We start from the raw sequence: 16,039 nt of genomic DNA, 5'->3' as shown, positions 1-16,039 counted from the left end.
TACTATTTAATAATAACCAAACTTCTATCAAAAGGAAATAACTAGGCTATTTTTAATACTCTTATAACTCTTTCACTTGGACTATAGATATTGATATAGTAGTAAAAGAGAAAAACACTAAATTATAGCCCCTTTGTCTTTTCTCTTTCTCTATCTTATCTATTCCTTTTCTATAAACTCTATTTCTCACACCTTTGTTTGATTTGGAAATACATATATTTGAGGCAGTCATTTCTTTTTTTTTATTTGTAGCACTCTGTTATTTAATTTTTGACATATTTTTCTTAACCTATATGCATGATATAGTTTAATTATACTGAATTTCAATAGATGTTAATTTGAGAAATGTATGAGAGGCTTTGACATCACCAGAAGATCCTAGATCAAAGATGATAATAAATAATTTATAAGAAAATTTGATTAATCTGTACAACAAACCCCATGACACAAGTTTACCTGTATAACAAATCTGCACATATACCCCTGAACTTAAAATAAAAGTTAAATTTTAAGAAAACTAAAAAAAAAAAAGAAAATGGAAAATTTGGTGATTTTGATCTAAAGAAATAAATATGCTATATATTAAACCAACAAAAAATCCTTTACCACAATGCCAGAGTATTTAATGGTATTTAATAAATGCTGGCTTCAATTGTATGCCATGTTTTTGTGAAGTTTGCCACAATACATATATACATCCTTTACAAATCAAAATAGAACTTTGATTTTTTTTAGTTTAATCATCAGTAATTTTGTCTTTTAAGAAAATAGAGAAATTACAGAGATGTGAAAGGAAAAGAAAATAATCACGTTCCAAATACCCTAAAATAGCTACTGTTAATGCTTAGTTGAATTTACTTATAGTCACTCTGTATACATATATAATTTCATGTTTCAGCTTCCATTTTTGTAAATTATTTAAAAATTATAAATGATATTCTTTCAAACAAATATGCAAACTCATTAAAGTTTTTTTCTATCATAAATAATACTTTTACAGTCCATTTTCATAAATTAATCTTTCTTCAGGTTAAATTTAAGACAAAGTGTTTTAGGTTGCTAAATTTCTTCAAAAACACTTACTAATTTCTATTCCTATTATCATTGAATATAAGTGCTTTTCTCACTGTACCACTCTAATATTATTGTCTTTTTAGTCATTGCTAATTTGACAGGGGAAAATAGAATTTTCTTATTTTTGAAACATTTTCTATATTCAGAACTTTGTCAACATCTTCAATAGTTTTACACTTAGTGGGCAGTTTCACAAAAGGAAATCAGAGGGAAATATGGCCATTATTTCAAGGAAGGTAAAGCACAAATAACTAAATAAATTGCTCTTGAACCCTGGGGCTTCTTTCTCTTGTGTAGAAGCCAGCCACAGCGAGCTTTTGCTCTCTGTACTCACCCCTGATTCATCATTCCTCACAGAAAGGAGAACCTAGCTTCTGGGATTTAGACTAGAGGTTTTCAGCAAGAGATGCTGTAGCAGTGATGGTAACATCAGTTTACCTATCACTAATGGCACTGGTAAATGTTAAACAGTAGAATCACTAGGGATAGGGGAAAGCCCTGTTTATAATGTTTGCCTGTTTCTGTGGTGTAAATATTCTCATTATGTGTGATTTCAAGCTTTCCAAGTGATGTCACTTAATATGGAGCTGTGAAGAGCTACCCAGTAGCACATCATTATATGTAATTGCCACCATACAGGTATAATAAGAACCTCAAAAACATTGACAACATTATAATATAGTAAAATATTAAGAAGTGATGAGTTTTGAGTATTTACTACATTTGTTTTAAGCTTTTAAATTTAAGTTTACATAAATTCTATTTTAATAATTACATTTTTAACACATTGCTCATACATTTCCTAAAAATTTAACAATTGGATTTCAGGGGTTGTATCGGTTGATTTCAGCATACCACAGCTGTAATTTGATATTTCAGTATATATAGCTCATGTATAGAAGAGTATTTTTTTAATCCCAAACTTAGGATATTTTTTATATTTTTCTCTTTTTGCCAACTAATGGACAACATTCTTATTGATTTTAGAATTTCTATTATTTATCTCTTATTCTGACCATAACTGTACAAATAAACTGTAGAATTAACATTATGAAATGTCAGATGCTTGGTGAATAACACCATTCTAGAATATTCTTGTTTTTAAGTTTGGATTTTCAAATCATTTAAATTATTTGAATGAGGAAAATGTGTAAATACAAACAGAAATTACAGGTTTTTTTCTAAATTTAAAAGACTCTTAGTACTTTCTTTTGGTTTTCATGCCCCAAATACGTAGCCAGGATTATAACACACTACTAGATCTTAATGTTTATAAGCATTATGCTGTTTGTTCATTCATTCATTCAACAAATAGACATTAAATGCCTACAATACAGCAATCACAGTTCACATATTTAAAATGTGCTAAGATTTACATATTTCCACATCTCTGCCTGGCCCTGCTACAATTCTAATGATCCTCTTGCCTCCCAGTGTTGGCCTCTCAAGGCCTATTATCTATGCAATAGACAGGGGGGTTTTTTAAAACACAAATCAAATCATATAACTCTCCTCTTAGAAAGATGGCTCACAGGGAATGGTGTGAACCCTGGAGGTGGAGCTTGCAGTGAGCCGAGATCGCGCCACTGCACTCCAGCCTGGGCGACAGAGCGAGACTCCGTCTCAAAAAAAAAAAAAAAAAAAAAAAAAAGAAAGAAAGAAAGATGGCTCACAGGTAACATCTACATTTCTTATTTCTTACTGTGGCCTATAGTGGTCTATATAATCCACCCTCTCTCTCATCTCAATTAAGTGCTTTGTCCCTTTCTCTATTGACATTTCTCTTCTTGAACACACCAGTGTTATCCCTGCCTTGAGGCATCTCTACTTGTTCTCCCTTCTGCCTGGAATTCTCTGGATCTTGGCATGTTAGTTTCATTCTCATCATTCTTGTTTCTGTTCTGATGTCACTTCCTCAGAAAAGCTGTATATATGGCCAGCAATTAAGGTAGCAGGCTACTCTGAGTAAATCTTCCTTATATCATAGCACTGTTTACGTTTCATCCTAATGTTAGTAACCATGTAAAATTATCTTATTTATTAATTTTTATTTGTTTATCATCTCTCTCCATCCTTACTTGAAGCTAAGCTCCATGGGAGCAAGCTCTTGTTTGCCTCAGTTGACCTTTGAATCTCCAGCACTTAGGGGACTATCTGGCATGTAGCAGGGTTTTAAAAAATAACTGTTGAATTAATTCATGATTTCTGTATAGAGAAAAGCCCACTAACAAGAATAACTTGGGCAACTTAAAACTATAGTTTTCATCTCTAGAAAACTGATATACTTCCCCATTAGGTTCATGATTTATATTATTTCATGTGCTGATCCACAAATTTGATTCTTAAAAAAATAAGACTTCCTTTTAGACATATTGTGGAAATATTTCAGATTTGATTATCTGTAACTGCACTTCTATCTGACTTGAACACTGTTATCCATTGCTTTAATAACTTATTCCTTATTGAATATTTGTAGTGCATATCAAGGCAAATGTAACACCACAAATGTTTCATCACACATATACTATCTCTAATAATTCTATATTATCCTTCAAAAACCATTTTTAATAATTATGAGCAAATTAAGAAAATATACATATAGCTATAATTTTCAATATTGATTTCAATAAGCTAATTTGGATTACTACATGTTTTCTATAAATTTTAGAATATCAATTGACAAGGATCCTTGGTCATAAATAAATATCCTCAGAGAAGCACATATTTAATTATTTGTAGTGAGCATGCATATTTTAAGTCTTTATTTTTCTTTTTAGTTTTAAATAGACTATAGATAGCTGAATCAAGAAAGACTGCAGAACATTTTAGAGTCTGAACATTTTTCTACGGAAAAGAAGTAGTCATTTGAAATTTTTAAGGTAGGAGTAACATGATCAGATTTTCTCACTTGGAAAATCATATTGGTGGTTGTCGAAAATACATATAGTAGGGGACTAAGATATAAGGAGATGAAGTACCAGGTTATTGCCATAGAATGATTAAAAGATAATGATGTCCTGGGCCGGGTGCAGTGGCTCACGCCTGTAATCCCAGCACTTTGGGAGGCCGAGGCAAGCGGATCGCGAGGTCAGGAGATTTGAGAGCATCATGGCTAACATGGTGATACCCCGTCTCTACTAAAAATACAAAAAAAAAAAAAAAAAAATTAGCTGGGCGTGGTGGCGGGCACCTGTAGTCCCACCTACTCGGGAGGCTGAGGCAGGAGAATGGTGTGAATCCAAGAGGTGGAGCTTGCAGTGAGCTGAGATTGAGCCACTGCACTCCAGCCTGGGCGACAGACTGAGACTCCACCTCAAAAAAATAAAAATAAAAAAATAATGATGTAATGATGTCCTGAACTGGAAAGAAGGCAGTGGTGGATGTCTAGGATAGATTCTAAAAGAGCAAGACATTTTTTCCATTTGATTTAAAGTTACTATATATTCATTTTGTGTATTTTGTCTTCTAATAAATCTGTAATTTATCCTGATATTACCACTGGTGATGTAATCTGAATATTTAACTTAATATTTTTGTTAACTCCAAGATATTAAGTTAAACTGTATAACCAAACCCACTGACTTAAACACTGTGGTGGAAAACACATTTTGTTGTTTTGCTTTGTCCTCTCCTGCCAGTAGCAGAAGAAGGTCTAGAAAACTATTTTTGGGGTAGAAATTTTATATGTTTAACTCCATCACTACTCCTGTGCTCCCTTCTCCATTTCCTAAGTATTGCAGTGTAAGAGGGACAAGAGGATAGTAGGATGTTTAGATTCATTTCATATGTTATTAAATTTAGTCTGTGATTAAGATATAATCAGATATTATCATTCAGGAAATGCTGTCTCTTCAACCATCTTGAAATAACCAAATATTTTGTTTTCCTTTACCCCATTTTTCATGGGATCAATTTGAGTATTCAAGTATATAAATCTAGCCTATATATTTTAGATTGACAAATAGCTTACATTTAAATTACCTCTAAAATGCATATTCTCTTCATTACCATTGAATCATGACTAATCACTCAAAGCCTTGCCTAACCACATAAATGTACTTAGCACTCCCAGTTTTGTAACAAACATGAAGTTGGAAGATAAATTATTTGGACAAAGTAATATTGTGTGAGTCTCTAAATTCAACGTTGGGAGGCAACTCATAGCCTTGATGATTATTAACATAACTCCTGCAGTGACTAGGTTTGATCCAGCAGTTGTTGGACAACTCCCAGCACAGGGAGTTTCCAGAGTCTTAATTGTCCTTCAGAAGCTTTGAGTACAACTTCTAGAAGCACATTTTAACTATATGTCAGGCCGTGAACAGCACCTCTGTATCTAAACTAACCTAGGTTTTTTGAAATTTTCCCTAAAGTTTCCATTAGCTGCTACCAAGTTCTCACAACAACTTCAATATTTTATTTTGCTCATTTACTTAGACTCAGAAATAATTTTGCTGAAACATTCCTTGATGGAACACATGTAAGAATGGAAAGGAAATTTTAAAATAATCCTCCAAGATGTACTTTCTACCAGAATAATTTTCATTAATGAAATAAAGTCTTAGCTTCCAGTTATATTTTAGTATTATAATGTGCCAATGATTTTTTCTACGATAAAATAAAACTTACTCTTCAAACATTACAGATTTTCAAAAACATTTTGTTCTCTAGTAAATTAATTCATTCAATAAGTGTCTAAACACCAACCATATGTCAGGCATTCTGCTGGGCTATTGGTTACAATAATTGCAAACCCTCCTGAAGCTCCCATTCTAATGGATATCAGAAGAATAAAGAACCAACAAACAAATAATAAAACAATTAGATTTAATAAAAACACAAGGAAAAATGCGTGGCTCTTTATATTTCTCTTTATATTTAAAGAGAAAAACAGGTAGACAAGTTTTTGGTAGGATGATTAGGTCAAGCCTCACTAAGAAGGTGATGTAGGCTGAAATCTAAAGGACAGGAACTAGCCATATGAAAAAAGTGTGGGTAAAGGAAGAGCTTGTCATGTCAAGGACCTGAAAGGAGGCTGGTGTAACTAGTGTGTAGTGAGGATACAGAGTCATGTGGGATGAGGTTGGAGAGGTAACAGGGGTAAAGTTATGAACAGACTGGCATTGATTACATCTAAAAGGCAATACTCAGATGTTTGTAATTTCTTATAAGTTCAACAGAAAAATGTTGATGTGCTCCCAGGAGATGAATGACATGATCTAATTTAAGATCATTTGCTGCTTTTGTGCAGAAAATAGATTGGAGTGAGACAAGAGGGGAGGGAGTTGATAGAGCTGGTGCAAAGAAAGCAAGTCTGAGACACAATCAGAACAAGGCACTCTCTTTCAGAAATAATTAATTTATAGGCTACTGTAGGTTTTTTTTATGACTCTAAGAAGCAAAGCAAATCATGACAAGATCTTTTCCAGGATAAATGGTTAAAGAGTGTATGTGAAGACTCCAGCTTCTGCTTTTCTATGACTTCCCAATTCTTCCCCTTCTGCCTTTTGGTGGCAGGAGAGTCTGTAGGGAATGTAGTGTCCACATTTTTACCCCAGGGAGACGCAGGAGGGCATTGAGAGCAAGAAGAATGATGCTGAGATTCTGAGAGAAAATGCTTCATACCTTCTAAAAAAATTAAGAGTTTTTTATGGTAATCATCAAGACTAACTTAGAGAACCAAGCCAAATGTGGACTTTTTAGGAAACATGAAATGAAATGAAAGAAGGACAATAAATTAGCTCTTAGCTTCTAAATCAGTTCCATGGTATATAAATTGATATTTTTAGTAGCACCATTAAAATTATAGAACAAAAGCTCCAGATATTGAAGTGATATGATGATGATATTTAAAAGCAAGATTTACCCAAGATTCAGAAAATAGTGATTAATATAACCTAATCACCAAGGCCCACAGATAATAGTGTAGCCATTATATTTAGTTACTTCCCATATTTTCATTTTCAGTATTATGATAACCTCATAATGGATATCTTTGTATATAGACCTTTTTTCTGGATTCCCAATTATTTTCTTAGAATGATTGCTAGAAGTGCAATTACTGGATTAAAGGGAATGACTTTTTAAAGGCTTGGCATATACTTGCCAAACTGTCATCTAAACAGCAATGCCTGCATTTTATCATTAAACAAATTTTTGTAGCATTTTGTCCTTTTAAAAATCTTTGTTAAGCAAAAATACTATTTCACTATTTTTTGTTACTATTAATGTAAATATACAGATGTATTTGACAGCTGTTTATAGTTCCATTTCTGTAAAATTCTGTTCGTGCCCTTTCTATGTTTCATGTTAAGAACTTTCTTTAAAATGTTATAATCAATGTATAAAGGAAGATTATAAAACTTTTCCTGCCATATTTGTGTAAATATTTTTCCAGGTTTGTTTTTAAATGTTATTGATGATAGATTGGTATGGTTTATTTTTACGCAAAATGATGAATTCTGATTATAAAAGTTCCCAAATATTTAACGTTGAACATAAAGAGAAAGTCACAAAATAATACATATAAGGTCATGCATCACATAACAAAGTTTCCATCAATGATGTACCACATATAAGATGGTGGTCCCATAAGATTATAATTCTACACTTTTGCTGTACCTTTTCTATATTTATGTATGTATATATATATATACAAATACTTGCCATTGTATTACAATTGGCTACAGTATTCAGCACAGTAATATGCTTATGCTGTGGAGGTCTGTATCCTGAGAGCAATAGATTATAAATACACTATGCCTTCTAGGTATAGTCATATGTTCGCACAATGAGGAAGTTGCCTAATGACACATTTCTATGAAGACATTCCTGTCATTAAGCAACGCATAACTATAAGCCCATTTATATGAAGTTTAAAATTAGAAAATACATTGACGTTTAAAGGGGTTTGTGTGTTTAATACACACACACACACACACACACACACACACACATATTTATATATAACATGTGAAACTTCCCCCAAAAATTCAGTCCAGTGTTGCCTCTATGGAGTGATTGGGGAATTATCAGGAAGAGGCTTCTGGGGTAGTGCCTGTGTTCTATTTATTTGCCTGGCTGGTGAGTACAAAGGCATTGATGTTATTGTTTTTAAATTATGTTTTTAGGCCAGACATGGTGGCTCATGCCTATAGTCCCAGCACTTTGGGAGGCCAAGGTGGGTGGATCACTTGAGGCCAGAAGTTTGAGACAAGCCTGACCAAAGTGGTGAAACCCCATCTCTACTAAAAATATGAAAATTAGCCGGGCATGGTGGCACACACCTGTAATCCCAGCTACTCAGGAGGCTGATGCAGGAGAATTGCTTGAACCCAGGAGACTGAAGTTGCAGTGAGCCAAGATGGCCACCACATACTAGCCTGGGCAACAGAGCGAGAGTCCATCTCAAAAATAAATGAATAAATAAATAAATAAATAAAGTTTTAAAAATTACTAATTTACATAATTTATTTTAAAGTGGCAAAAGTCAAAAGAAGGTTGAAGTAGTTGAGTAAAGGATAGTTAGTTTGGCACTTTGGAGGTCTGTGTATTAGTTTTCTAGAGCTGTCATGACAGTACACAGACTGGGTGGCTTTATTCATTTTCTCAATTTTGGAGGCTAGATCAAGATGTTGGCAGGGTTGGTGTCTTCTAAGGTCCCTCTCCTTGGCTTGTAGATGGCCGTGTCTTCCCATGGCCTTCCCTCAGTGTGTGTGTGTGTATGTGTGTGCGTGCAAGCATGTGTGTTGTACTTTCTTCTTCTTATAAGGACTGATTTACATTGCTTTAGACCCACTCTAATGACTTTATTGAAAGACCCTATCCCAAATGCAGTCACTTTCTGAGGTACTAGGGGGTTAGAACTTCGATATATGAACTTGAGAGAGACAAAATTCTGCCCAAACAGAGGTCATTGGTAGTTTCAAGAGAGCAACTTTCACAAAATAGTGTGGGTGAAAGTTTTATTTCTCTAAGCAAACCTCATAGAACTCACATTTTAAAGCGAGGAGGCAAAATAAATAATATATAGCAATACATAAAGTTTTGTCAGATAGTGATAGTATCTGAAGGTAGCTGAGGAAGGTAAAGAGAGGTGGGAGAGAGCAAGGGCATCTGTTTTCACTAAGAGTGCAGGGAGGGGCTTATTCTGATAAGGAAATGCTTGAAAAAAATGGAATAGAGTGAGAGAAAAGTTGAAGAAGTTATCTGGAGAGAAGGAAATGTATTCCCACCAGAACAGTACAAAAGCCCTGAACTGGCTGTATGTTTAGATGTTCAAGGAACAGCAAGGAGACCAGTACGGCTGGGGCCAAGCAAGCCATGAGGTGAATCTGAATCATAGAGTTTTATAGGTCCTGATTAAGGACTTTAGATTTTATCCTAAAGGTGATGAGAAGCCATTGAACCATTTTAAGGTGGGAAGTGACATGATCAGATTTATATTTTACAATAGAGCATCTCAACCACTCTTTGGAAGGGAAGTAGAAATCTCATGAATGGTGGTGCAAATCTCTGTGAATCTCTGGAAACAGGGGGATCAGTTAGGTGATAGTCAAAGCAACAGATGAAGATAGCTTTGACTAGTGTACTAAGAATAGAAGTGGGAGGTAGTTATATTCAGGATTTATATAGAGGAAGACCCAACAGTATTTTCTGATGATTTTATGAGGTATGTGAAATGGATATGGCAGAACTTTAAGGATTTAGACAGACCAGCACAATCATCTCCTGAAACAACTAGCAGAATTATATATTAAAACAGAATCATCTACTGAAAATACATGAAGAAAAGAAGGAGTAGTTCAAATTTTGACAAGCTGAGTTCAATATGCTAGTTCAATATGCCTATGAGACATCCAAGTGGAGAGAGAGAAAAAGAGAATCATCTAGCAAAACTGAGAAAGCAGCTGAGGTCAGATGACATAAACTTGTCAGAGAACCAACTGGCATAATTATATAACTTTATTTGCAATGCATACCAGCCTGGATGGAGATGGAGGAAACAGAGATAGCAGATGTTTCTTGGTGTTGCCCAAAGTTGGCAAATGACGTGGTTAATATAAGTGGAGATCAAGGAAAACAAGGATTTATTACTTCTAGTTAAGGAATAATTAAAATTGCTGAACAGAGAGTCAGTATTAGATATTATGAATATTAGAATATTTTCAGCTGTTAGTAACAAACTCTCAACTCAACTGTCAACTCAAAATTGCTTAAGAAAGCCCCTGTGGAATCAGTGTCTCAAAAATATAACTAAAGAACAATTTTTCCCCATTTCTCCACTTGAGAGGCCTCAGCTTCATTCTAAGGCTTGTTCCCTCTGTGGTTGCAAGATTCTGCAGATGTGTTAGGAATCACACAGACCCTATAATGTCCAAGAAAGAAGAGGGTCTGTCTCTTTTGAAGCTTCATCTTCAAAAGAAGCCCAGCTTTTAACAGAAGCTCCTCAGAAAAACCTTCCCCATAATGTTCAGAAGTGTGTCAAAAGTCTTTCCTTAAACTAGTTAAATATCATTTCTATAATTGCTCAAAGTGATCAAGATTCACGGCTGGTCTGTGGTTGAGAAAACCTTCCTTGATGAGTGAATAATATCTGAACAAAATATGAAGAGTATTAGCAAAGAAGCAGAGAGAGAAAGATTTTTTCATGATGTTCAAAGTTAAATAGTGAGGTAAATAAACACAGACATAGGATATACACTTAGAGAAATTAGAGACGAGGAAATTAGGTCAAAGAGCAGCTTCATAAAAATGCAGAGAAAGTTACTTTGGGCAGTATGGCCATTTTCACAATATTGATTCTTCCTACCCATGAGCATGGAATGTTCTTCCATTTCTTTGTATCCTCTTTTATTTCCTTGAGCAGTGGTTTGTAGTTCTCCTTGAAGAGATCCTTCACGTCCCTTGTAAGTTGGATTCCTAGGTATTTTATTCTCTTTGAAGCAATTGTGAATGGGAGTTCACTCATGATTTGGCTCTCTGTTTGTCTGTTATTGGTGTATAAGAATGCTTGTGATTTTTGTACATTGATTTTGTATCCTGAGACTTTGCTGAAGTTGCAATGGGGTTTTCTAGATATACAATCATGTCATCTGCAAACAGGGACAATTTGACTTCCTCTTTTCCTAATTGAATACCCTTTATTTCCTTCTCCTGCCTAATTGCCCTGGCCAGAACTTCCAACACTATGTTGAATAGGAGTGGTGAGAGAGGGCATCCCTGTCTTGTGCCAGTTTTCAAAGGGAATGCTTCCAGTTTTTGCCCATTCAGTATGATATTGGCTGTGGGTTTGTCATAGATAGCTCTTATTATTTTGAGATACATCCCATCAATACCTAATTTATTGAGAGTTTTTAGCATGAAGGGTTGTTGAATTTTGTCAAAGGCCTTTTTTGCATCTATTGAGATAATCATGTGGTTTTTGTCTTTGGTTCTGTTTATATGCTGGATTACATTTACTAATTTGTGTATATTGAACCATCCTTGCATCCCAGGGATGAAGCCCACTTGATCATGGTGGATAAGCTCTTCGATGTGCTGCTGGATTTGATTTGCCAGTATTTTATTGAGGATTTTTGCATCAATGTTCATCAAGGATATTGGTCTAAAATTTTCTTTTTTGGTTGTGTCTCTGCCCGGCTGTGGTATCAGGATGATGCTGGCCTCCTAAAATGAGTTAGGGAGGATTCCCTCTTTTTCTATTGATTGGAATAGTTTCAGAAGGAATGGTACCAGTTCCTCCTTGTACCTCTGGTAGAATTTGGCTGTGACTCCATCTGGTCCTGGACTCTTTTTGGTTGGTAAGCTACTGATTATTGCCACAATTTCAGAGCCTGTTATTGGTCTATTCAGAGAGTCAACTTCTTCCTGGTTTAGTCTTGGGAGGGTGTATGTGTCAAGGAATTTATCCATTTCTTCTAGATTTTCTAGTTTATTTGCATAGAGGTGTTTGTGGTATTCTCCGATGGTAGTTTGTATTTCTGTGGGATCAGTGGTGATATCCTCTTTATCATTTTTTATTGCATCTATTTGATTCTTCTCTCTTTTCTTCTTTATTTGTCTTGCTAGCGGTCTATCAATTTTGTTGATCCTTTCAAAAAACTAGCTCCTGGGGGCCTTAATTCTTTGAAGGGTTTTTTCTGTCTCTATTTCCTTCAGTTCTGCTTTGATTTTAGTTATTGCTTGCCTTCTGCTAGCTTTTGAATATGTTTGCTCTTGCTTTTCTAGTTCTTTTAATTGTGATGTTAGGGTGTCAATTTTGGATCTTTCCTGCTTTCTCTTATGGGCATTTAGTATTATAAATTTCCCCCTACACACTGCTTTGAATGTGTCCCAGAGATTCTGGTATGTTGTGTCTTTGTTCTCGTTGGTTTCAAAGAACATCTTAATTTCTGCTTTCATTTTGTTATGTACCCAGTAGTCATTCAGGAGCAGGTTGTTCAGTTTCCATGTAGTTGAGCAGTTTTGAGTGAGTTTCTTAATCCTGAGTTCTAGTTTGATTGCACTGTGGTCTGAGAGACAGTTTGTTATAATTTCTGTTCTTTTACATTTGCTGAGGAGTGCTTTACTTCCAACTGTGTGGTCAATTTTGGAATAGGTGTGGTGTGGTGCTGAAAAAAATGTATATTCTGTTGATTTGGGGTGGAGAGTTCTGTAGATGTCTATTAGGTCTGCTTGGTGCAGAGCTGAGGTCAATTCCTGGGTATCCTTGTTAACTTTCTGTCTCGTTGATCTGTCTAATGTTGACAGTGGGGTGTTAAAGTCTCCCATTATTATTGTGTGAGAGTCTAAGTCTCTTTGTAGGTCACTCAGGACTTGCTTTATGAATCTGGGTGCCATCCCCCTCAAGCTACCAATGACTTTCTTCACAGAATTGGAAAAAACTACTTTAAAGTTCATATGGAACCAAAAAAGAGCCTGCATTGCCAAGTCAATCCTAAGCCAAAAGAACAAAGCTGGAGGCATCACGCTACCTGACTTCAAACTATACTACAAGGCTACAGTAACCAAAACAGCATGGTACTGGTACCAAAACAGAGATATAGATCAATGGAACAGAACAGAGCCCTCAGAAATAATGCCGCATATCTACAACTATCTGATCTTTGACAAACCTGGGAAAAACAAGCAATGGGGAAAGGATTCCTTATTTAATAAATGGTGCTGGGAAAACTGGCTAGCCATATGTAGAAAGCTGAAACTGGATCCCTTCTTTACACCTTATACAAAAATTAATTCAAGATGGATTTAAGACTTACATGTTAGACCTAAAACCATAAAAACCCTAGAAGAAAACCTAGGCATTACCATTCAGGACATAGGCATGGGCAAGGACTTCATGTCTAAAACACCAAAAGCAATGGCAACAAAAGCCAAAATTGACAAATGGGATCTAATTAAACTAAAGAGCTCCTGCACAGCAAAAGAAACTACCATCAGAGTGAACAGGCAACCTACAAAATGGGAGAAAATTTTTGCCACCTACTCATCTGACAAAGGGCTAATATCCAGAATCTACAATGAACTCAAACAAATTTACAAGAAAAAAACAAACAACCCCATCAAAAAGTGGGCAAAGGACATGAACAGACACTTCTCAAAAGAAGACATTTATGCAGCCAAAAAACACATGAAAAAATGCTCATCATCACTGGCCATCAGAGAAATGCAAATGAAAACCACAATGAGATACCATCTTACACCAGTTAGAATGATGATCATTAAAAAGTCAGGAAACAACAGGTGCTGGAGAGGATATGGAGAAATAGGAACACTTTTACACTGTTGGTGGGACTGTAAACTAGTTCAACCATTGTGGAAGTCCGTGTGGCAATTCCTCAGGGATCTAGAACTAGAAATACCATTTGACCCAGCCATCCCATTACTGGGTATATACCCAAAGGACTTTAAATCATGCTGCTATAAAGACACATGCACACGTATGTTTATAGAGGCACTATTCCCAATAGCAAAGACTTGGAACCAACCTAAATGTCCAACAATGATAGACTGGATTAAGCAAATGTGGCACATATACACCATGGAATACTATGCAGCCATAAAAAATGATGAGTTCATGTCCTTTGTAGGGACATGGATGAAATTGGAAATCATCATTCTCAGTAAACTATCGCAAGGACAAAAAACCAAACACCGCATGTTCTCACTCATAGGTGGGAATTGAACAATGAGAACACATGGACACAGGAAGGGGAACATCACCCTCTGGGGACTGTTGTGGGGTGCGGGGAGGGGGGTGGGATAGCATTAGGAGATATACCTAATGCTAAATGACGAGTTAATGGGTGCAGCACAGCAGCATGGCACACGTATACATATGTAACTAACCTGCACATTGTGCACATGTACCCTAAAACTTAAAGTATAATAATAATAAAATAAATAAAAAAAAAATAAAATAAAAAATTCAGAGAAAGAGTAATGGAAATTTACAGAAAGGCTAGGATGTTAGCTTCAAAATGCAGGATTGTTTTGGATTCAAGAAAAGAAATTGCTGACAAGATGGATACTGAGATTAAAACAATTTATGATGCTGGGTAAATTGCCAAGGATTATGTCAATATGTTGAGTTGTAAGAATTCTGGTTCAAACAAAGTCAGTAAACACAGGTTTATCCTTTAAAAATATATTATTTGGCTCTATCACTGTTAAATAACATTTAAGTAGTCAAGTAGAGAGGAATATTTAAGGATTGGTTTACATCATTAATGACATAAAAATTGTAAATGTTTTTGTTTTGTTTTATATTTTAGATTAGTTAGTCCACAATTTTGAAATCTATGAGGCAAATCCTTCACCTGAAAGAACTGCATTTGGTGATGTGTTCTAAATTTAGAATGTTATACTGGGAGGGTAGAATCTGGAAAGAATATTGCTGAAGGAACTAAAATTGGAATCTAGCATGAGGAGGAACTCCCATATATAGTGAGTGCTTTGGAAAAGGAGGTCAGAAATTAAAGAAATTAATCATTTTTGGAGAATGTAATTATAGTGAAGAATTTTCAGAGAATGAACCAATAGTCCTAAGGGAGATACCTTTATTCAAAGATGATTTCATTTTTCTGAGTATTGGGTATTAGCAAAATTTTAATTTTACTAAAAAGTAATGTGTTTCTCTCACCTGTAAGTATAACACCAAGGTTTGAGAAACTTCGTTGTGAAGTTTCAACCAATTTATGATATATGCATGAATAAATTATTCATGAGAAAATGGATAATCTTTTACAATGATTTATATGAAGAATTTTAATTATTGGTAAGCCTAATTTTGTATTTTTCTATGAATGTTGATTTACTAATGACATAAAAAGTTACATTAAGATATCTATTCTTTACACTCAAGTGGATTGAAAACATCCTGTTCCTAAGGATGAACTAAGATACACCTACCCCCACCCCAAATCATAGGATATTACTTTACCTTCTCTTCTGAAATAAGAGCAACACAAAAGTTAATTAAAGCAATCAGATTATCTTTAATAGATATATGCATCAACTATCAGAACAAAACTTCAAAATTCACTTCCCTTTGAAACATTATAGGCTGTGTTGAAATTTGTAACCCTCTTAGGAAAATATAAAAACAATTGTCTGTTCTGAGAAAGGGAGTTGTGTTTTACATTTTCTCTCCTGAGGTTTGACACTTATTCACTATAACATAAATTTGAAAACCATTTAGAAAAGAAAGTGACTTTGTGATTTTAAAAAATAAAACCCTTGAAATTTCTCATAAATATTACTGGAAGCCTTTAATGCCATAGTAAGAGGGAATATGAAATGCTTAAACTGGAAAGTGATATGTCAACATATTAAAATGATCCATTCGATACTACATTAGGGACCAGCTTTAGTGATTTATGAAGGAACATTTAGGTCTCAAAGTAATTCCCATAGTTGGGTAAGGCTAGAAGCCAGGCCTCTTGGTAGATTATTCACAGTATGA

General features: G+C 34.8%; 1 protein-coding gene across 7 annotated transcripts in view; it reads left to right on the top strand.

Annotated features, from left to right (window-relative positions):
• Positions 1-16,039, top strand: part of CNTN1 (contactin 1) — a 384,511-nt gene that overhangs the window by 342,008 nt on the left and 26,464 nt on the right. The window lies entirely within an intron of this gene.

The sequence above is a fragment of the Pan paniscus genome, chromosome 10 (genome assembly GCF_029289425.2).
Source record: "Pan paniscus chromosome 10, NHGRI_mPanPan1-v2.0_pri, whole genome shotgun sequence".
In the NCBI taxonomy this organism is placed as follows: domain Eukaryota; kingdom Metazoa; phylum Chordata; class Mammalia; order Primates; family Hominidae; genus Pan; species Pan paniscus.
Note: the sequence above shows the minus strand (reverse complement) of the source record. Positions and strands in the feature narration are given on the sequence as shown.